Source organism: Pelobates fuscus, chromosome 8, assembly GCF_036172605.1.
Source record: "Pelobates fuscus isolate aPelFus1 chromosome 8, aPelFus1.pri, whole genome shotgun sequence".
Taxonomy (NCBI): Eukaryota; Metazoa; Chordata; class Amphibia; order Anura; family Pelobatidae; genus Pelobates; species Pelobates fuscus.
In genome coordinates, this window is record NC_086324.1 from 50,319,119 (window position 1) to 50,343,744 (window position 24,626).

A 24,626-nucleotide genomic window follows, 5' to 3' on the forward strand; every position below is an offset into this window, starting at 1 on the left:
AAGGGGAGATGAGGAGAACACAGGGAGGGGGGTGAGGAGAAGGGGAGATGAGGAGAACACAGGGAGGGGGGGTGAGGAGAAGGGGAGATGAGGAGAACACAGGGAGGGGGGGTTGAGGAGAAGGGGAGATGAGGAGAACACAGGGAGGGGGGGTTGAGGAGAAGGGGAGATGATGAGCGCCTCCATGTTCATTTTGCTTGGGGCCCCCAAATTCCTTCAAACGGCCCTGCCGATCCTATTTTTTTAAATTGAGGTGTGTGTGCTGCCGTTTTCTGCTTGTTATTTATACTGTAATTGGTTTGTATCGTTGTATTTGTGCGTATATGAGCTATTATATTGTATATGTTCATTAGTAGTTTATGGTATCGTGTATGATACATATGATGTGGGCTGTGTATGAGGGCTGCTTGTGGAATTGTGTGTGGGTGGATATGTCACATTGTGTGTTAGGTAGTGGATGGGGGCTGTTTGGGGTTTTGCATGTGAGAGGCTGCATGTGGAATTGTGTGCATGTATGTAGATTGTTAGTGGAGTTGCGTTTGTGGGGATTGTGTGTATGTTTGTGTGTGGGCTGTTCGTATTATTTGTATGAGGGGAGGCTTATTCTGCAGGTCTGTGTTTATCTAGCAGTGTGGGTGGCTTCCCTGGGTTCCAGTGGGGACCAGCCTGGGCAGGTACAGGTCAAGGACAGGAGCTGCAACATCAGCTGTGGGCTGCTCTACTACAGTGTGGATTTCCATTCACAAGTGCTGGGAGGAAGTGATCTGAGATCACTTCCTCTACGCGCTGCAATGCATAAATTGAGGATTGTCCTTCACTACCTCTTTGTATTAGCAGATCTCTGAAGTTTCACTGAGACTCCTGATAGGCCAGACCCTGTTTGGCTCTAGCAGCCTTGAGTGCCGTGGAAAGACACCTCGAGTGCCGTGCATGGCACTAGTGCCGTAGGTTGCCTACCCCTGACCTATACCAACAATTGCTAGAAATTGTTTTGTATCTGGGATGATGGGGCAGCTGCAGTTCATTGTGGGTTTGTTTGACTATGGGTAAATAGTAATTACTGATGAAAATGTGTCTTCCAATTTGTGGGTGTACTGGATGTACTGTCCTACAGAGATCTCCCTCCCCCCCTCTTCTCTGTCCTCCCATCTTTGTTCTTTCTGTTTTTTTTTCCTGATTCTTCTGAAATAATATTCTTTCTACTCTGCAGCAGAGCTGTATGTTTTATATGCTTTTGAGTTTTTTTGTTTGCATTTTTTGATATGTTTGGTAACTAATGAATGCTATGGCTAATTAGACTATTGTGCTTTGGGTCACGGTGTACATTTTTATGTTATGCAGTTTAATATCTTACTAAAAATACCACTTTTCTTTATCGATTAAAATTTCTTTGATTATAAACAAACACACATTTAATCCCATATTGCAATAAATTACATTGCAGGGCAAGTATTTTTCAACTTGAACCAAATGAAAAAAGTGTGTTGGCTCAGTACCCCTTGAAGTGCGAAGTTGTGTTACCGACACACGCTTACCGACCAGGTTTCCGTTCCTACGACCTGTCGTAGAACTAACTGGTCGGTAAGTGAGGAGTTAAGGGGTTCCCTGCTCTGGTGCGCTTGTCTATGTTCGGGGAAATTTCCCTGAACATAGACGAATGCACAAGAGCAGGGAATCCCTCTAATTTCCATGTTGGCTTGCACGTATACAGGGAGTGCAGAATTATTAGGCAAATTAGTATTTTGACCACATCATCCTCTTTATGCATGTTGTCTTACTCCAAGCTGTATAGGCTCGAAAGCCTACTACCAATTAAGCATATTAGGTGATGTGCATCTCTGTAATGAGAAGGGGTGTGGTCTAATGACATCAACACCCTATACCAGGTGTGCATAATTATTAGGCAACTTCCTTTCCTTTGGCAAAATGGGTCAAAAGAAGGACTTGACAGGCTCAGAAAAGTCAAAAATAGTGAGATATCTTGCAGAGGGATGCAGCACTCTTAAAATTGCAAAGCTTCTGAAGCGTGATCATCGAACAATCAAGCGTTTCATTCAAAATAGTCAACAGGGTCGCAAGAAGCGTGTGGAGAAACCAAGGCGCAAAATAACTGCCCATGAACTGAGAAAAGTCAAGCGTGCAGCTGCCAAGATGCCACTTGCCACCAGTTTGGCCATATTTCAGAGCTGCAACATCACTGGAGTGTGCAATACTCATATACATGGCCAAGGTAAGAAAGGCTGAAAGACGACCACCACTGAACAAGACACACAAGCTGAAACGTCAAGACTGGGCCAAGAAATATCTCAAGACTGATTTTTCTAAGGTTTTATGGACTGATGAAATGAAAGTGAGTCTTGATGGGCCAGATGGATGGGCCCGTGGCTGGATTGGTAAAGGGCAGAGAGCTCCAGTCCGACTCAGACGCCAGCAAGGTGGAGGTGGAGTACTGGTTTGGGCTGGTATCATCAAAGATGAGCTTGTGGGGCCTTTTCGGGTTGAGGATGGAGTCAAGCTCAACTCCCAGTCCTACTGCCAGTTTCTGGAAGACACCTTCTTCAAGCAGTGGTACAGGAAGAAGTCTGCATCCTTCAAGAAAAACATGATTTTCATGCAGGACAATGCTCCATCACACGCGTCCAAGTACTCCACAGCGTGGCTGGCAAGAAAGGGTATAAAAGAAGAAAATCTAATGACCTGGCCTCCTTGTTCACCTGATCTGAACCCCATTGAGAACCTGTGGTCCATCATCAAATGTGAGATTTACAAGGAGGGAAAACAGTACACATCCCTGAACAGTGTCTGGGAGGCTGTGGTTGCTGCTGCACGCAATGTTGATGGTGAACAGATCAAAACACTGACAGAATCCATGGATGGCAGGCTTTTGAGTGTCCTTGCAAAGAAAGGTGGCTATATTGGTCACTGATTTGTTTTTGTTATGTTTTTGAATGTCAGAAATGTATATTTGTGAATGTTGAGATGTTATATTGGTTTCACTGGTAAAAATAAATAATTGAAATGGGTATATATTTGTTTTTGTTAAGTTGCCTAATAATTATGCACAGTAATAGTCACCTGCACACACAGATATCCCCCTAAAATAGCTATAACTAAAAACAAACTAAAAACTACTTCCAAAAATATTCAGCTTTGATATTAATGAGATTTTTGGGTTCATTGAGAACATGGTTGTTCAATAATAAAATTAATCCTCAAAAATACAACTTGCCTAATAATTCTGCACTCCCTGTAATCCCGCAAGAGAGCTGTTCATAAGTGCGAGCCGTCGTAAAACAGGTAGGTCGCAAAACAGGTAGGTCGCAAAACGAGGACCACCTGTACTATAATTGGGCCGCTTTTTAAAAGTGTTAAAGTCCTCCAGGTACCACAAGTCTTCTGATAAATGATGAGATTAAAAGTTATATTATTATTTTTATTTTATTATTTATATAGTGACAGCAAATTCCGTAGCGCTGTATAATGGGGTATATAGCCTTAAGGTGTTTAATTGTATGAAGGGAAAAAAATAATATATACATAAAAAAAAATGCATGCAAGTTATAAATAAATAGAACAATATTGTGTTTTTACTAAACCGATCATTTTGACACATTTGTAAATGTAGCCCACAATATGTCTATTTTGTCTTATTTTTTAGTGTGTCCTGAATCTCACTTTTTTTAGTAAATTTGTTTTAATATTTTTACATTTTTTTTTTTTTTTTAAATACGTATTACCTTCTGGTCCTAGGAGAACATTATTTTTTATTATGGAAACTATGCTTGTGTTCCACACTAGTCTAACAGAATTGCTGGGCATGTTCTATCCCAAACCCCTGTGAGTCCAATTCATGTCTCTTGTGTATTCATTCTCCAACAGATAGAAAAACATTGTAATCGTCGCCCGGGGACTTACACCTGTGCACACCACATCAGGGACCAGTGGGAGAATGGCTTCTAAATGATCCAGCTGTGTAGAGTGAATAGGGAGTGTTTTATTCTCCTTACAGGTGGACAACATTAAAAATAAATAAATAAAAAGCAACAATCCAGCACATTATTTATGTGGATTTTGGAATAATAAAATCGGATTATATATATTTATATGCAGAGAGAAGGAGGGGGTAGTTATGGCAGGATGCCAAATATACTATATATTGTGCACGGAGATATTTTACAGCAGGAATCCACAAAACTGTTAATCTGTCTTTTTTTTTATTTTATTTCTCTCGTACACCGCGGTGCATGACCTGAACATGTGTTGTAGCCTTAAGGGAAAATGCAGATATGTTTCAAGTGAGCTTCTCTATCATTACTTAATCAGCTTTTTAAATCGGAGTCCATGAAGACAAAGAGGTAACAAGAGAATTGCAATTTTTAGGCTAAAACAGGCAAACTGGAAATATTCTCCAAATATGACCGGCTCAGGTAGGATATTTAAACTGTTGCAGTACAATACATTTTATAATACAATTTGTTTTATTCTTCTAAGCAGTTACTTTTTGTTTTTACTATGGCATTTAGCTATCAAACGGATATTAAGCTCATTAGTTTATGGGTGCTAAAATGCACTTTAAAAATTAATTCCATATTTATTACCTTGTAATTAGCCGTGGCCCAGTATATCTCTGCAATTAAATTGGACACCTTGGTGCAGTCTGTGTGCAGCAAGGAGGAGAGATTGTCCAGATCTACAAGGTAAGTATCTATTAGTTTTGGAGAAAGGTGAGGGGGTTGTGAAATAGTTTGGATTCGGGGTAAGGAGAATTCACTGCCTTTATTGCAGAATAAGGGATTTATTCTCTAGACACAAAATGTTAGTAAATTCAAATGTGACTTTAGAGTTTCGGCTTGGATAATGTATCTCACTGACTTACCATCACCACTTCATGAATTTAGGTGTTGCTACAAGATCTGAGAGTAGTGTCATGTATTCAGTTGGATGTTTTTTGGTTTTTTTCTTCTCACTGATAAGTTTTAAGGGAGTACAATTTTTGTATCCCGTTTAGGGCTCAGTGGTTGTAATTTAATAAAATTAAAATAGTTTCTTGGCTGAACTTTTTTTTTTTTCTTTTCTAGAGGTGATGAGCGCGGTAACTGGTATGTTGTCATCACTTATGCATGTAATTTAACCCTCCTCCGCCCCCTCATCATGTTTGGCGAAACTGATCTGTTGCTGGACATCTCATTAGTAAGAGTGTCTGACAATAACCCCCCTGACACTGCCATTTACACCGTGACACAAAGATCAGATGCGCAACCTGGTACCAATCATTGCATGTACATGGGTATTAAGACTGTGGAATAGCCTCATAGAGCCTGTCCTGGTATCCACAAGCTCTCAATGCCCTCCATGGCTTGTCAGTTTGTAATGGCAGTCTCTGTATCTGGTTGCCATAAACCAGGCTATTGCTGGCAGCCTCACAAAGCAAATCACAGTGATAAACGGCCTTGTCATTGCAGTGATTGTCTCAAACAGAGATTACGCAGACTAATAATGAGTTAGGGTTAGCTGGAATTAGAACTGTTTTGGGTTAGGGCTTGGTAGTATTAGTATTAGCAAGGGTTAAAAATAGTATTAAAGGACCACTAAATTCACCCAGGCTACTTCATCTCAGTGAAGTTGTGTGGGTGCAGTGGTCCTGTCATTTTAATCTCTTGAAGGGACACTGTAGTTAACCGAACAACTACAGCTTAATGTATTTGTTTTGGTGAGTATAATCAGTCCCTGCAGGCTCTTTAGTTTAAACACTGCCTTTTCAGAGAAAAGACAGTGTTTACATTACAGCTTAGGAACACCTCAGGTGGCCACTCCTCAGATGTCCACTAGAAGTTCTTCCTGGGCCAGTGCCGAGCAGCATGCAGCACTGATGTAAAGCGTCTCCGCTCTCCGCATGTAGACGCTGAACTTTCCCAACAGAGCTGCAGTGATTCAATGCATCTCTATGAGGAAATACTGATTGCTCAGGGCTGTGTTTGGCTCTGCTCCCCGCCCCACCTTCTTGGCTGAGATCATCAGAATTGAAAATCTCAGCCAATCCAATGCATTCCTATGAAAAAGCATTGTGATTGGCTGAGATCATCAATTCTGAAGATCTCACCCAAGGAGGCGGAACAGGGTTGAGGGCCAGACATGAGGTGCCAGGAGGGTTTGTCTGTAATGTTGGCATGTGAATGGAGATGTGCTTTTGTGTAGTGATTTGGTGATTGAATACAGGACTGGTTTCGTGTAAAAAAAAAGGTAACTAAAAAGGTAAGAGAGGCCGACCACCTAAACTGTGTTTTTAGAACTATACAGTCAGGAATACGTTTGTGTGTCTGATGCTATTCATAGTGCCCCTTTAAGGTAAAACATTGCCGATTTGAAGAAATGGCAATGTTTAACTCGAAGAGTTAAACACGCCTCTAGTGGCTGTCATATTGACCGCCATTAGACGTGCTTCCGCTCCACTAACTGGATTAAATTCGCTCATGTCATTTAGAAGCTGCATTCTAGCTCAGATGCCCATAGGAAAGTATTAGATTCAATGCTTTTCTATGAGAAACATTGGATGTGTGAGCAGTGCATGTCGCACATGTGCATCAGGTAGCCATCATGGGGGGGGCCATGTCTTCTCTATGACGTTGTGTGAGGCGGAGAGGTGAGCAACTCCAAGAGAGTCTCGGCTCTTGAAAAAGGTGAGCAAACTATTATAACACTAAACACTAGCAGTGAATTGTTAGCAATAAAGGTTTGTATTCCTAACTTTATAGTGTTCCATTAAAGGTTAATACTAATCAGTATGGTGAATCAGATAGTGTCACTTCACCAAATGGAGCCTTTGGGAAGCAAGCTAAGATGCATGTCTGGAATTTGACCATAGACCTTTTGTAAGAAAATGTAAGCAAAAGGATCTTACATGATGCTGCAGCAGCCCAGTATCTCAAATAAGCAGAATAATACATAGCCACAAGTCCAGGTGCTCAGACTACGTAGTCTTCCACACTGCTCCAATCAAGGCACAGGTTAACAACACGAAAGATTGCTGGCACAAACTTCAAGACAATGGGTGAGCAACTGAGCCTCAGCAAGCGTCTCCACATTCTGCATGGAGACGCTGAACTTTCCCCATAGAAATGCATTGAGTCAATGCATCTCTCTGAGGAAATGATGACTGGCACTGAGCTGCATTTTGCCTTTTTCAGGGGAAGACTGGGGGGGCTGGTGGACTAAATGATGTTGAACACCTATCGTGTCAGGAATAAACATTTGTATTTCTGACACTGTAGTGTTCATTTAAAGATGTTTTATACAATGCTCTGTGTTGTTTAGTGCAGATTAAAAAAATTAATTTTAAATTTTTTTTTTTTTTTTTTTTTTTTACAAATACATCAGAAATTGTTATTTTTAATTCTTGTTTTCTCAGTCTTTGAGAGCGATGGTAACACATGCCAAATCATCATTTGTTTTTTCTAGTTCCATATCTTTAAGTATTGTGCAGTAGTCGGTATATCTTTCCGGGGATATTAAATTTTAACTGTGGTAAACTAAATGTCTTATAAAATTCCCCCAACATTCACTCCATCTTAATATGCATGCTATATTTTAAATTATGTAGGATTACATTCGTCTTCATTTAAACTACGATCAGATAAAGCATTTACTACATGGGGCTCATTTTTTTTAAAGGGGAAGGCCTTCTATGGTTTAAAAAAAAAAATGATATTTAATATGTATGGGTGCACTTAACGACAAAGTGTTGAATTGTGATGAAACAAACAGATAGCAAAAGTACCAAAAAGGCCTTGGTCACGAATGCACTAAATCGTGGAAAATCTTTGGTAATGGAAGGTTAAACTTGCTCTTGACTGCATTTCTCCAAGATCCTATCTAAGTTTAAACAAGTGATGATAGATAAACTTTGGAAGTACAGATACTGAAAGAAAGTAGAATCTTGTCAGCTGTATCATAGTGTTTATTGGCCTTGACAGAGTATTGATGACGTGTTTTCTCAGCTCTGCAACCATATTAATATAATAGAGAGCAATGCGTGTAATTATATGACAAAGCAACTTTATCCATATAAAAAAATGCATTTACACTTTTAATAGCACATAAATTAAAGTGCAGAAAAAATTTAAAACAGCATCCCCAGTGCTCATAGGTTTACTAGTGGTATGACCTCTTCCCCAGGGCCGGCGCTACCATAAGGCGAATAAGGCATTCGTCTGGGGCAGCGATCACCAGGGGAACACTGCGTGAACGGCTCCTTAGCCACCCCCCCAGCGCAGCTATTCAACTGCTGGGCTCCTCTCCGCCGATTACCTGCTCAGGGAGCAGGGTTTACTGTAACCCCAGCACCCAAGCAGAGCACACGGCTTCCTGCAGGCAGGGGAAGCCAGTACCAGGACATGACTTAGTAGCCCCCTGCCTGTGAACACCGGAAGCACTCTGAGCACAGGCTGCTTCCTGTTCCTCTCACAGTGCATGGCTCTCCTGCTCCCCCAGCAGAAAGAAAAACAACTTCCTGCAGCCTGGAACTCTTCTCCTCTTCATAGCACCCAGGTATACACAGAGAAAAAGAGTATGGTGGTATAATGAGGCGCTATGAAATCAAAGTAAATGCAGTGCAGCTATAACCACCGTGAAACCAACTACACAATTTCACAAGAAACAGAAAATAAAAACGTATGCAACAACGTGGAAAGCGCACTAGTTACCCTATATATGTGTGATAGTACTCTTGTATAAAGTGTAGTAAATTAATATTATACATACACTTAGTGAAGAACTTGCTCCAGATAATGTGTCTACAAATGGAATGCTCACATAGGGAAATACAATCTGCACAATACCCAAATCATGCAATTCATATAATTAGGCACTTAGTCGTACTCTCATTTTCATGAGCCTGTGTTGGCTCAGGTATGCAAGCACAAGTAGGATATAGGAATCCTGGGATATTAATAGATGTATTTCTCCCCAATGTACGTGCATATAATGGAGATAAACAGAAGCAATTAGAGATAAAAATTTAAATTTATTTTAACAAAGTATAAAAATCCTTACATATAAAAACAATATTCTGCATCCAAGTTCTTTCTCTAGTGAATAAACCTCTGAGGGAATGTAGTTGCATTCATAAGGGGGCGGCAAAATGTAGTCTTGCCTTGGGCGGCGAGAATCCTTGCACCGGCCGTGTTCTTCCCCCAACTCTATGCACTCTATGAGTGTGTGTCTGTTAGTGAGTGTGTGTGTCTGTCAGTGAGTGTGTGTGTGTCGGTCAGTGTTGCGATGGCCACGGCTGGACAGTGGAGGACCTGGAGGTGCACGGAGGCACGCAATGCCACGTCACATTCCAACGTGATGTGCTCCACCTTGACAGGATTTCAAGAAGTAGCGGAAGGATCCGCTTTGGCACAGGGTGCGTACTGCGCCATTTGGTGCATACTAGATGTCGGACTCCAGAGTCGCATACTGGCAGCGGCTGGGATTTAGTATTTGAGGGGGAAAGGACTGAGATTTAGCCGAGGGGGGGGGGGGACTGGGATTTAGTATAGGGGGTGCTGTGGTTTAGTAGAGGGGGTTGCTGTTTTTTTTTATACTGTACTTTTCAAAATAAACCTACGTTTCTATGAAAATGTAAGTTTTTGTGGTTTTTACGCGGCCCACATAAACTAAAACTTTGTTTATTTGGCCCTTGCTAGACTTTGAGTTTGACATGCTTGGTGTACATGCTTGGAGTGGAATTTGGGGTGCCCAAAATAATTGAGACGTTTGCCAAGAGGGCAGTCCTTCCAACATGGGGAGGTATGCAGATCTGGACCAGTGGCTGATCCTGAGAGAGAAGGCCACCAGTGACACAACTTGTGCCACTGGTTACAATCAGTTGTTTGCAGGGGCGGACTGACCACTCGGGCACATCGGTCATCGACCGAGGGCCCGTGGCAGTCAGGGGCCCGGGGCAGCTATGGCTGGGCTGGGAAGATTAGATGATCTCCCCAACCAGCCCAGCATCAAGGCAGCAAAGTTAGTGAGACCAGTTCCCCAGCCGGAGCGCTCTGTGTTGGAATAGAGGAGGGGATAAGTAGTGACATCACATCCCCTCCTCTCTCTTACACAGATACAGAGCTCCCACCGCATGAGTGAAGGGGGAGGAGCAGCTGTGATGGTAACAGCAACATGCTGCTCAGGGGAGGACGGAGAGTCAGCCTGGAATGCAAGGTATGATGGGGCAGAGATAGCAGTGTAGGCACCAGAGGAGGGCTTGGGGAGGAGGAGGATAATTTGAGGGAATTGGGGGTATGGTGAGATACAAACAAAGGGTGATTGAAAAATAAGTAGACTTACCAGACTGTCACACAAATACAATCAGACATGCACTCAAACTGACACACTGCTCTATATTCACAATATCACACACACTGACACACTGCTCTATATTCACAATATCACACACACTGACACACTGCTCTATATTCACAATATCACACACACTGACACACTGCTCTATATTCACAGCCTCACACACACTGACACACTGCTCTATATTCACAATATCACACACTGACACACTGATCTGTATTCACAATCTCACACACACTGACACACTGCTCTGTATTCACAATCTCACACACACTGACACACTGCTCTGTATTCACAATCTCACACACACTGACACACTGCTCTATATTCACAATCTCACACACACTGACACACTGCTCTGTATTCACAATCTCACACACACTGCTCTATATTCACAATATCACACACACTGACACACTGCTCTATATTCACAATCTCACACACACTACTCTGTATTCACAATCTCACACACACTGACACATTGCTCTATATTCACAATCTCACACACACTGACACACTGCTCTGTATTCACAATCTCACAAACACTGACACACTGCTCTATATTCACAATCTCACACACACTACTCTGTATTCACAATCTCACACACACTGACACACTGCTCTATATTCACAATCTCACACACACTGACACACTGCTCTATATTCACAATCTCACACACACTGACACACTGCTATATATTCACAATCTCACACACACTGACACACTGCTCCATATTCACTATCTCACACACACTGACACACTGCTCTATATTCACAATCTCACACACACTGACACGCTGCTCTGTATTCACAATCTCACACACACTGACACACTGCTCTGTATTCACAATCTCACACACACTGACACACTGCTCTGTATTCACAATCTCACACACACTGACACATTGCTCTATATTCACAATCTCACACACACTGACACACTGCTCTGTATTCACAATCTCACAAACACTGACACACTGCTCTATATTCACAATCTCACACACACTACTCTGTATTCACAATCTCACACACACTGACACACTGCTCTATATTCACAATCTCACACACTGACACACTGCTCTATATTCACAATCTCACACACACTGACACACTGCTCTGTATTCACAATCTCACACACACTGACACATTGCTCTATATTCACAATCTCACACACACTGACACACTGCTCTGTATTCACAATCTCACAAACACTGACACACTGCTCTATATTCACAATCTCACACACACTACTCTGTATTCACAATCTCACACACACTGACACACTGCTCTATATTCACAATCTCACACACACTGACACACTGCTCTATATTCACAATCTCACACACACTGACACACTGCTATATATTCACAATCTCACACACACTGACACGCTGCTCTGTATTCACAATCTCACACACACTGACACACTGCTCTGTATTCACAATCTCACACACACTGACACACTGCTCTGTATTCACAATCTCACACTCACTGACACACTGCTCTGTATTCACAATCTCACACACACTGAAACACTGCTCTATATTCACAATCACACACTGACACACTGCTCTATATTCACAATCTCACAAACACGGACACACTGCTCTATATTCACAATCTCACACTCACTGACACACTGCTCTGTATTCACAATCTCACACACACTGACACACTGCTCTATATTCACAATATCACACACACACTGACACACTGCTCTATATTCACAATCTCACACTCACTGACACACTGCTCTGTATTCACAATCTCACACACACTGACACACTGCTCTGTATTCACAATCTCACACACACTGACACACTGCTCTGTATTCACAATCTCACACACACTGACACACTGCTCTATATTCACAATCTCACACACACTGACACACTGCTTTATATTCACAATCTCACACACACTGCTCTATATTCACAATCTCACACACACTGACACACTGCTCTATATTCACAATATGACACACACTGACATACTGCTCTGTATTCACAATCTCACACACACTGACACACTGCTCTATATTCACAATCTCACACACAGACACACTGCTCTATATTCACAATCTCACACACACTGACACACTGCTCTATATTGACAGCCTCACACACACTGACACACTGCTCTATATTCACAATATCACACACACTGACACACTGCTCTGTATTCACAATCTCACACACACTGACACACTGCTCTATATTCACAATCTCACACACACTGACACACTGCTCTGTATTCACAATCTCACACTCACTGACACACTGCTCTGTATTCACAATCTCACACACACTGACACACTGCTCTGTATTCACAATCTCACACACTCTGACACACTGCTCTGTATTCACAATCTCACACACACTGACACACTGCTTTATATTCACAATCTCAGACACACTGACACACTGCTCTATATTCACAATCTCACACACACTGCTCTATATTCACAATCTCACACACACTGACACACTGCTCTATATTCACAATATGACACACACTGACATACTGCTCTGTATTCACAATCTCACACACAGACACACTGCTCTATATTCACAATCTCACACACACTGCTCTATATTCACAATCTAACACACTGACACACTGCTCTATATTCACAATATGACACACACTGACATACTGCTCTGTATTCACAATCTCACACACACTGACACACTGCTCTATATTCACAATCTCACACACAGACACACTGCTCTATATTCACAATCTCACACACACTGACACACTGCTTTATATTCACAATATCACACACACTGACACACTGCTCTGTATTCACAATCTCACACACACTGACACACTGTTCTATATTCACAATCTCACACACACTGACACACTGCTCTATATTCACAATCTCACACACACTGACACACTGCTCTGTATTCACAATCTCACACACACTGACACACTGCTCTGTATTCACAATCTCACTCACATTGACACACTGCTCTATAATCACAATATAACACACTGACACACTGCTCTATATTCACAATCTCACACACACTGACACACTGCTCTATATTCACAATCTCACACACACTGACACTGCTCTGTATTCACAATCTCACACTCACTGACACACTGCTCTGTATTCACAATCTCACACACACTGACACACTGCTCTGTATTCACAATCTCACACACTCTGACACACTGCTCTGTATTCACAATCTCACACACACTGACACACTGCTTTATATTCACAATCTCAGACACACTGACACACTGCTCTATATTCACAATCTCACACACACTGCTCTATATTCACAATCTCACACACACTGACACACTGCTCTATATTCACAATATGACACACACTGACATACTGCTCTGTATTCACAATCTCACACACACTGACACACTGCTCTATATTCACAATATGACACACACTGACATACTGCTCTGTATTCACAATCTCACACACACTGGCACACTGCTCTATATTCACAATCTCACACACACTGACACACTGCTCTATATTCACAATTTCACACACACTGACACACTGCTCTTTATTCACAGCCTCACACACACTGACACACTGCTCTATATTCACAATATCACACACACTGACACACTGCTCTGTATTCACAATCTCACACACACTGACACACTGCTCTATATTCACAATCTCACACACACTGACACACTGCTCTGTATTCACAATCTCACACACACTGACACACTGCTCTATATTCACAATCTCACACACACTGACACACTGCTCTGTATTCACAATCTCACACACACTGCTCTGTATTCACAATCTCACACACTCTGACACACTGCTCTGTATTCACAATCTCACACACTCTGACACACTGCTCTGTATTCACAATCTCACACACACTGACACACTGCTTTATATTCACAATCTCAGACACACTGACACACTGCTCTATATTCACAATCTCACACACACTGCTCTATATTCACAATCTCACACACACTGACACACTGCTCTATATTCACAATATGACACACACTGACATACTGCTCTGTATTCACAATCTCACACACACTGACACACTGCTCTGTATTCACAATCTCACACACTCTGACACACTGCTCTGTATTCACAATCTCACACACACTGACACACTGCTTTATATTCACAATCTCAGACACACTGACACACTGCTCTATATTCACAATCTCACACACACTGCTCTATATTCACAATCTCACACACACTGACACACTGCTCTATATTCACAATATGACACACACTGACATACTGCTCTGTATTCACAATCTCACACACACTGCTCTATATTCACAATCTAACACACTGACACACTGCTCTATATTCACAATATGACACACACTGACATACTGCTCTGTATTCACAATCTCACACACACTGACACACTGCTCTATATTCACAATCTCACACACAGACACACTGCTCTATATTCACAATCTCACACACACTGACACACTGCTTTATATTCACAATATCACACACACTGACACACTGCTCTGTATTCACAATCTCACACACACTGACACACTGTTCTATATTCACAATCTCACACACACTGACACACTGCTCTATATTCACAATCTCACACACACTGACACACTGCTCTGTATTCACAATCTCACACACACTGACACACTGCTCTGTATTCACAATCTCACTCACATTGACACACTGCTCTATAATCACAATATAACACACTGACACACTGCTCTATATTCACAATCTCACACACACTGACACACTGCTCTATATTCACAATCTCACACACACTGACACACTGCTCTGTATTCACAATCTCACACTCACTGACACACTGCTCTGTATTCACAATCTCACACACACTGACACACTGCTCTGTATTCACAATCTCACACACTCTGACACACTGCTCTGTATTCACAATCTCACACACACTGACACACTGCTTTATATTCACAATCTCAGACACACTGACACACTGCTCTATATTCACAATCTCACACACACTGCTCTATATTCACAATCTCACACACACTGACACACTGCTCTATATTCACAATATGACACACACTGACATACTGCTCTGTATTCACAATCTCACACACACTGACACACTGCTCTATATTCACAATATGACACACACTGACATACTGCTCTGTATTCACAATCTCACACACACTGGCACACTGCTCTATATTCACAATCTCACACACACTGACACACTGCTCTATATTCACAATTTCACACACACTGACACACTGCTCTTTATTCACAGCCTCACACACACTGACACACTGCTCTATATTCACAATATCACACACACTGACACACTGCTCTGTATTCACAATCTCACACACACTGACACACTGCTCTGTATTCACAATCTCACACACACTGACACACTGCTCTGTATTCACAATCTCACACACACTGACACACTGCTCTATATTCACAATCTCACACACACTGACACACTGCTCTGTATTCACAATCTCACACACACTGACACACTGCTCTATATTCACAATCTCACACACACTGACACACTGCTCTGTATTCACAATCTCACACACACTGACACACTGCTCTGTATTCACAATCTCACACACTCTGACACACTGCTCTGTATTCACAATCTCACACACTCTGACACACTGCTCTGTATTCACAATCTCACACACACTGACACACTGCTTTATATTCACAATCTCAGACACACTGACACACTGCTCTATATTCACAATCTCACACACACTGCTCTATATTCACAATCTCACACACACTGACACACTGCTCTATATTCACAATATGACACACACTGACATACTGCTCTTTATTCACAATCTCACACACACTGACACACTGCTCTATATTCACAATCTCACACACAGACACACTGCTCTATATTCACAATCTCACACACACTGCTCTATATTGACAGCCTCACACACACTGACACACTGCTTTATATTCACAATATCACACACACTGACACACTGCTCTGTATTCACAATCTCACACACACTGACACACTGTTCTATATTCACAATCTCACACACACTGACACACTGCTCTATATTCACAATCTCACACACACTGAAACACTGCTCTGTATTCACAATCTCACACACACTGACACACTGCTCTGTATTCACAATCTCACTCACATTGACACACTGCTCTATAATCACAATATCACACACTGACACACTGCTCTATATTCACAATCTCACACACACTGCTCTGTATTCACAATCTCACACACACTGACACACTGCTCTGTATTCACAATCTCACACACACTGACACACTGCCCTGTATTCACAATCTCACACACACTGACACACTGCCCTGTATTCACAATCTCACACACACTGACACACTGCTCTATATTCACAATCTCACACACACTGACACACTGCTCTATATTCAAAATCTCACACACACTGACACACTGCTCTGTATTCACAATCTCACACACACTGACACACTGCTCTGTATTCACAATCTCACACACACTGACACACTGCTCTGTATTCACAATCTCACACACACTGACACACTGCTCTGTATTCACAATCTCACACACACTGCTCTATATTCACAATATCACACACACTGACACACTTCTCTATATTCACAATATGACACACTGCTCTGTATTCACAATCTCACACACACTGGCACACTGTTCTATATTCACAGCCTCACACACACTGACACACTGCTCTATATTCACAATCTCACACACACTGACACTGCTCTATATTCACAATTTCACACACACTGACACACTGCTCTATATTCACAGCCTCACACACACTGACACACTGCTCTATATTCACAATATCACACACACTGACACACTGCTCTGTATTCACAATCTCACACACACTGACACACTGCTCTATATTCACAATCTCACACACACTGACACACTGCTCTATATTCACAATCTCACACACACTGACACACTGCTCTGTATTCACAATCTCACACACACTGACACACTGCTCTGTATTCACAATCTCACACACACTGACACACTGCTCTATATTCACAATATCACACACACTGACACACTGCTCTATATTCACAATCTCACACACACTGACACACTGCTCTATATACACAATATCACACACACTGCTCTGTATTCACAATCTCACACACACTGACACACACAATATCACACACACTGCTGCTGTCCAAATTCCCTCCTCCCTCAGTGCCCCCCCCCCCCCCAAATAAAACACAGCCACCCTGTCAGCTTCTCCCTTACAGCAGCACCCCTTAAACCGGCTGCAGGGGCTAAAGTCAGCAGCACCTAAGCTCTGCCCCCAGCTTCAACCATGTGGCCATGCTGACAGGAACAACCTGGAAGACTAGGAGCAACTTGAAGCTCTTCAACCACAGCTAGGGGTGAGACAGTGATCTTGTGTGTGCTAGTGTGCTTTGTGTAGTGAGCTGTGTGCATGTCGTGAGCTGTGTGTGCGTGTCAGCAAGCTGTCTGTAGTTAACTGTGGGATCTTGCATGATTGGGTATATTAGTGAGCTTGTGTGTAGTGAGCTGTTTTTAGTGAGCTTGTATGTATCCAAAAACTTTCTGCAGTAAACTGTATGTCCTGAGTTTTCTGTAGTGAGCTTGTGTGTCTGTGGCTGAGCTTGAGAATGTGTCAGTGAGTTTGTGCGTATTGACATTGTGTACATATCAGTGAGCTGTCTGTGGTGAGCTTGGGAACTAGTGTGTGTGTGTGTGTGTGTGTCAGTGAACTTTCTGTAGTGCGCTGTGTGTAGTGAGCGTGTGTGCGCCAGTGAGCCATCTATAGTGAGCTCTGTAAGTTTGTGAGTAGTTAACTGCTTGTGCATTTACACCATACTGGAAGTATATATATACAAAACAGCACATTCATTGACGTGGACAAAGTGCAACAGTGTTTACAATGATTTTAACACTAAGATACAAACATGCCTTCATACACATACCCTCACACCATATACAAATAAAAAAAATGCACACTTATTTGAAACATAAGGGGCCCTATAGGGGATTTTGCCCAAGGGCCCAGAAGGCTGTCAGTCCGCCCCTGGTTGTCTTGCCTGCCCACCAAACAACTGAAGGGGCCTGTCTGTCTAGCCTGGGGCCTACAGGACCTTACAGAAAGTTGTGCTGAAATGCTCTCTGCATGTTCTTAGTACCCGTCACCTTTTTTAGTGAGTCTAATGGAGGACTCACGCTGTGATGCTCAAGGAGAGGTCCCCGGATGCGGGACACCAAGGAACTAAATCGGGAATGTCCCGCAGAATTTGTGACTGTTGGGAGGACTGGCAGTATAAACCAAAAACAGAAGGGGACCCAAGAAAGAGGCATGGAGTGTGAGAGAGGATGAGGGTACAGAGCTTTAAATTGATGATTAGAGGTAGAATGGTACAATTTTCCTGCACATAACTTGTACAATGCCCAAGTACAAGCAATAACAAATACAAATAGCACATTCTCCAATACAAAGTGCAGGCAAAGCATGGTAATATGTGCAGAAAGTCAATGCAATCAGGTAAAATCAACGGAATGAACCCCATTCCTCCCATTTTGTCACTGGTTTAAATATTTTAAAGCATACAACTAATTTATTGCAATGTGAGTGTTTGTAACTCTTTAATACATTCTGTGCTGGATGAAGATGTCCTTATTTTCAGTCCAACACATTTATTATGTCTGGGTGTACACAGTGCTGGCCTTAGGCAAATAGGCGCCCTGTGCGAAAAGTCTTCATGGCGCCCCCCCACCACCCACCAAGTTGCCTGAATACAGTAACACACACAGGCACCAGGGACGTGTATATCGTGAGGCAAACAAGGCATCTGCCTTAGGTGGCACTTTGCAGGGGGTGGCAAAAAAAGCCGCCCCCAAACCCCCAGGCAGATCCCTTGCTTGCCTCACGTCCTGGGGGGCTCAAGAGCTGGCCGGCTGGCCATGTTTGAGCCCCCCCCCCCCCCCCCCCCGAGGCTGGCAGCTCTTCCTGCTCAGCTCCCTCTGCGCCGCTTAATGAAGCCGGGATCCGGAATATGACGTCAGTCCGGCTCCCGGCATCACTAAGAGCCGCCTACTCAGTCTGTGCGCCCCCTGCCTACACGCCCAGCAGCCACCCTGGACTGCAGGCAAGAAATCCACTCCAGCTCTCCCATGGAGGCTGGGTGGATTTAAAATAAAATTAAAAAAATATTAGTTTGTGAGTGTTAGTGGAAATGTCTGTGTGTGTGTGTCTGTGAGTGTGTATGTCTAAGTGAATGTGTGTCTGTGAGTGAATGTGTGTGTCTGTAGGTGTCTGTAAGTGTGTGTGTGTGTGTCTGTAAGTGAATGTGTGTGTGTGTAAGTGTTTATGTGTGTGTGTGTGTCTGTTAGTGAATGTGTGTGTCAGTCAGTGAGTGTGTATGTGTCAGTGAGTGTGTATGTGTCGGTCAGTGGGGGCATGCGTCTTTCAGTGAGTGCATGCGTCTGTCAGTGAGAGTGTGCATCTGTCAGTGTGTGTCCAAGTAATAGTGTGTGTGTGTATGTCATTGTTTGTCAGTGTATATGAGAGTGTGTGTCTGTCAGTGAGTGTTCTGCTGTCAGTGAGTGTGCATCTGTCAGTGAGTGAGCGTCTGTCAGTCAAAGTGCGGCCTTGACAGGAAGGGGTGGGGGAAATTTAAACTTGGTTACAGGCATGTACACACACACACACACACTCAGTTAAAGGCAGTCACACATACAGGCACAGGCACACACAATGGCACAGCTACAGCGACACACACAATTAGAGTCACACGCAGACAGTCACACAGACAGACAGTTATACACACACACAGGCAGTCACACACACACACACAGGCAGGCAGTCACACACAGACAGTTGCAGACAGACAGACAGTTACAGACAGACAGACAGTTACAGACAGACACACACAGGCCGGCAGACAGTCTCACACAGGCAGGCAGACAGTCACACACATAGGCAGGCAGACAGTCACACACAGGCAGTCACACACACACACAGGCAGTCACACACACACAGGCAGTCACACACGCAGGCAGGCAGTCACACACGCAGGCAGTCACACACAGACAGACAGTTAGACAGGCAGACACACACAGACAGTCACACACACACACAGGCAGTCACACACACACACACACACAGGCAGTCACACACAGTCACACACACAGGCAGTCACACAGACAGACAGTCACACACACACACACACACACACAGGCAGTCACACACACAGACAGGCAGTCACACACACACAGACAGTCACACACAGGCAGTCAGACAGTCACACACACACAGTCACACACACAGTCACACAGCCACATGGGACATGTGGGGGGGCTATAGGGACACATGGGGGCTATAATGGGACACATGGGGGCTGGGGAGGGGGCTATAGGGACACATGGGGCTATAAGGACATATGAAGGGCTGGGAGGGGGTACAGGGACACATGGAGGGCTGGGGGGGCTATAGGGACACATGAAGGGCTGGAGGGGGGTATAGGAGCATATGAAGGGCTGGGAGGGGGGGAATAGTGGGACACATAGAGGGCTGGAAAAGAGGGCTGACAGGCAAACAGTCACACTTACCTCTATCCAGTGGATGCAGCTGGCTGATGGGGAAGCAGGGACTCCTTCCCTCTTCCTGTGCAGCAGGGGCTTCGGGAGGTATTAGCCCCGCCTCTGCCTCGCGATAAGCCACGCCCCCGCAGCTCGGTAAGCCCCGCCCCCTCCACCGCGATTTTTTTTCAAATAGACCCTGACACCGGCCATGTGCGGGCTGTGTCGGCTGTCAGGGCGTCCCCTGCTCCATGGCGCCCTGTGCGGCCGCACAGCTCGCACACCCCTAAGGCCGGCCCTGGGTGTACAAATCTGCAAACTTCGATGTAAACACAATATAGCAGTGCATGATAATTAAATCACTCCAAGCCACTGCCTTTATTATTCTTACTTTATCTTCTAAAGTACCAACAAAGTCTGTAGCGCTGTACAATAGCTGGACTAACAAAGTAAATAGCTGCACGTTTATTTATCTTTGTGTATCAAAAGTAATCAAAGTAGGTTTGGTAATACCCTTTATATAAAATTGTTGCATCATCATACTCTGAAATGACCTTCTCTCCCTTTACGCTATGTATCTTGTGCAAAATGTGTAGGTGTTTTATAATGACAAATTATGATGTCACATGTCCCTCGAAAAAAAATGTCTTTCACATCCTTTAGAATTCTCTTAGAGCTGTTTGGTTTGTTGCCACTAGGTGGCAGAATCGGCCTACAAATAACTCCATGCACATCTTAATGTATCAACAGTCAAATTCAGATTCTTAAGCTACATGAAACATCTGGCGAATGAAAGGAGATACGTTTTATTTCAAAATCACTGCAGGCTTCTGAGAAAATGACATAATCTTTGGGGATCCCATAGTAAACTCAATGTATTATTTGTAAATATTGTATTACCTATAAAATGAGTGTATATTGCAGTACATTAAATCCCCCTAATCAGATGTCCCCCCCATCAGATCAATCATCACTGCCCAGCTGTTCAAGTGAATTCCCCTCTACACTTTGGGGAGGAATCCCCCCCCCCACCCCCCCACCCCCCCCCCCCGACCCCTTCCCAACAGGAACTAGGAATTACGTATATCTAGGTTTATCCAGCTAAAGCTACAAACACTGCTCAGCACACATTCAAATATTGAAAACAAATGTGGGTAATTTCATTCCTACAAATCTGTGAAAATTGCAGGGTAGATTGCATGCATTGTATGTCATTTTGCCAGAAACGTCATGCTTTCCTGGGCACGCATCATTTGTCCAAACATGTGGGCAAGACATGAAAAGTGATACTGTGTAGTTATGCAGCATTCGTATACTGCAACAAGGACATCCAAATCTTCCCTGAAATCTCTTCAAAATACTCAAAAAAAATAATGAATTGAAATATAAGAATCTAATTTCTTCTGGTGTGCCCTCATGTGGCAAGTCAGCAGTACTGCATGTGACTGGGGTTTGTGATGTTAACCCAGGGAGGGTTAAATGATGGGCTCTATTATGTTCGCTTAGACTGGTTTAATGGAAATGTGTCATTTATTCTTTGTAAATGCTCAGTAAATGCTTATTTACACGTCATAGAGGGAAAGAGTAGTAAAGGAAGGATAAATATGTAATGTAAGACATAAATATATCATCATGTGACAGAATGTCATGTGTGAAACTGATATACAGACTCCAGGCACAGTGACCACTCCAGATTACTAGGGTTACTTTGGGTTTCATGGCTTTGGCTTAGGGGACTTAAGAAGTACATACAAGTTGCTTGGTTAAGGATGATGGGAGTTATGGAGGGGTATTTGTGTACTGACCGGATATGTACATTTGGAATCATTGTTAGTGAATTGGTTGCATTTTGTACATTTTTCGGTAGACATACAGCGTTATATAAATAATTATGCTTGTTACACAAATTAAACTATATTATCAAGTGACAAAAAGGAACATTTTGACAAGAGGTGTGAGGTTTGAATTTATAAGGATAATAGTACCTGGCTCTCATAATGATTTGCCTACTGTAAATTTGACAGTTTTGCAAGGGCTGTATGTGTGTGAATGTATGTTTTTGTGTGGAGTATTTGTGTGTGAATGTTTGTGAATAATGTTGAAGTTAGCATGCTGGGAGTTATTTGTGTGTAGTATTGGTGTTTAAATGCAGGAGTGTTAGTGCTTTTTAAATGCAGAGCAGAGGTGTGTTTGTTTGTAGTGTTGGTGTTTGGATACAGGGGTGTTTTTGTGTGTAATGGTAGTGTTAGTATGCACCTGTTCACATTTACACATAAATACAGATGCACATTGCCACACATAGAAACACAAAATACTACCATACAGACCCTGGTAAGCCTACCATACAAACATTCACTGACATACACTGCCACACAGAAATGCACACATACACATGAACACAGATACAATCCAAGAGATGCACACACACAGTAACACACACAGATTGACATACATGAACACATACACACACATGCACAGATACTCACTTATCCACAAACACTGACAAACATGCACAGATATATACACTGGCACACATAGATACATACACTTACCCATACTCACTCCACTGCTCCCTCCAGTCATGTGTACTTTCAATGTCTCCCCCATGTAAGCCTCCCTGTAGCCTATATATTTTGTGGTGGGAACTACCAGGATAGGCCGCAGAGTACCTGTGAGAGCAATGGGCATTGGCAGGTCCCTTACCTGCTGGGACTCTGGTACAGTCACACCAGTAGTTCTGCCTATGGCTAGAGGTTAGGATTTCAGGCATTACAGTGAGGGGGTTGGGATTACAGACATTATGTCTAAATGAACACTCCAAGCACCATAACCACTACATCATGCTCTAGTGGTTTAAGAGTCAGGAATGCCATGACACCCCTCCCCATCCCCCATTGTAAGGAGTCAAACTGTTTTAGAATGGTTTGACTTACCTCGTGTTTGCCAGGCACTGTTCCGTGTCTTCACTACTTCCAACAGAGAGACAGAAGCTCTCTGGCTGAGATAAGCCCTGCGGTGCTGGACCTAGCTCATTGGCTGAGAGCGATCAACTGATGATCCAAAACATACATCAAAATCAACACAATATGGTTTGTCATGGTCACCCCAGTCACTTGACTTAAACCCCATAGAAAGTGGAGTGAACTGAAGAGGAGAGTCCACCAGCATTGACCTCGAAATTTTAAGGATCTTGAGAGATTCTGTATGGAGGAATGGTCTAAGATCCCTTGCCATGTATTCTCCAACCTCATCAGACATTAGAGGAGAAGACTCGGAGCTGTTATCGTAGCACAAAGTATTGACTAAAAGGGTGCCAATAATTGTGCCACACATATATTTAACAAAGATTTTTATAAATCTATTTTTTTAATAAACCTGTGTTGTGTTTGCAATTGTTTGAAATCCATAAGAGCAGAATATTTGTGTTTATTTTTTTTACCAAATGGTTAAACGATAAAGACACATTTTCACAGCCTTCTTTGCTAATATTTACCAAGGGTGCCAATAACAGTGGAAGGCACTGTATGTATACATATATTCTATCCAAAAACACTGCAGAACTGTGCTGGATATGGGCAAACCTTAAAGCTGGTCCGTGCCCTGAGAAGAAAGGTTTGATTCCGAGGTACAACAATCGCTTGCCAGACCCAGAGTCTGCAGGTCAAAAACACGATCATCTTTCTTTTTTTA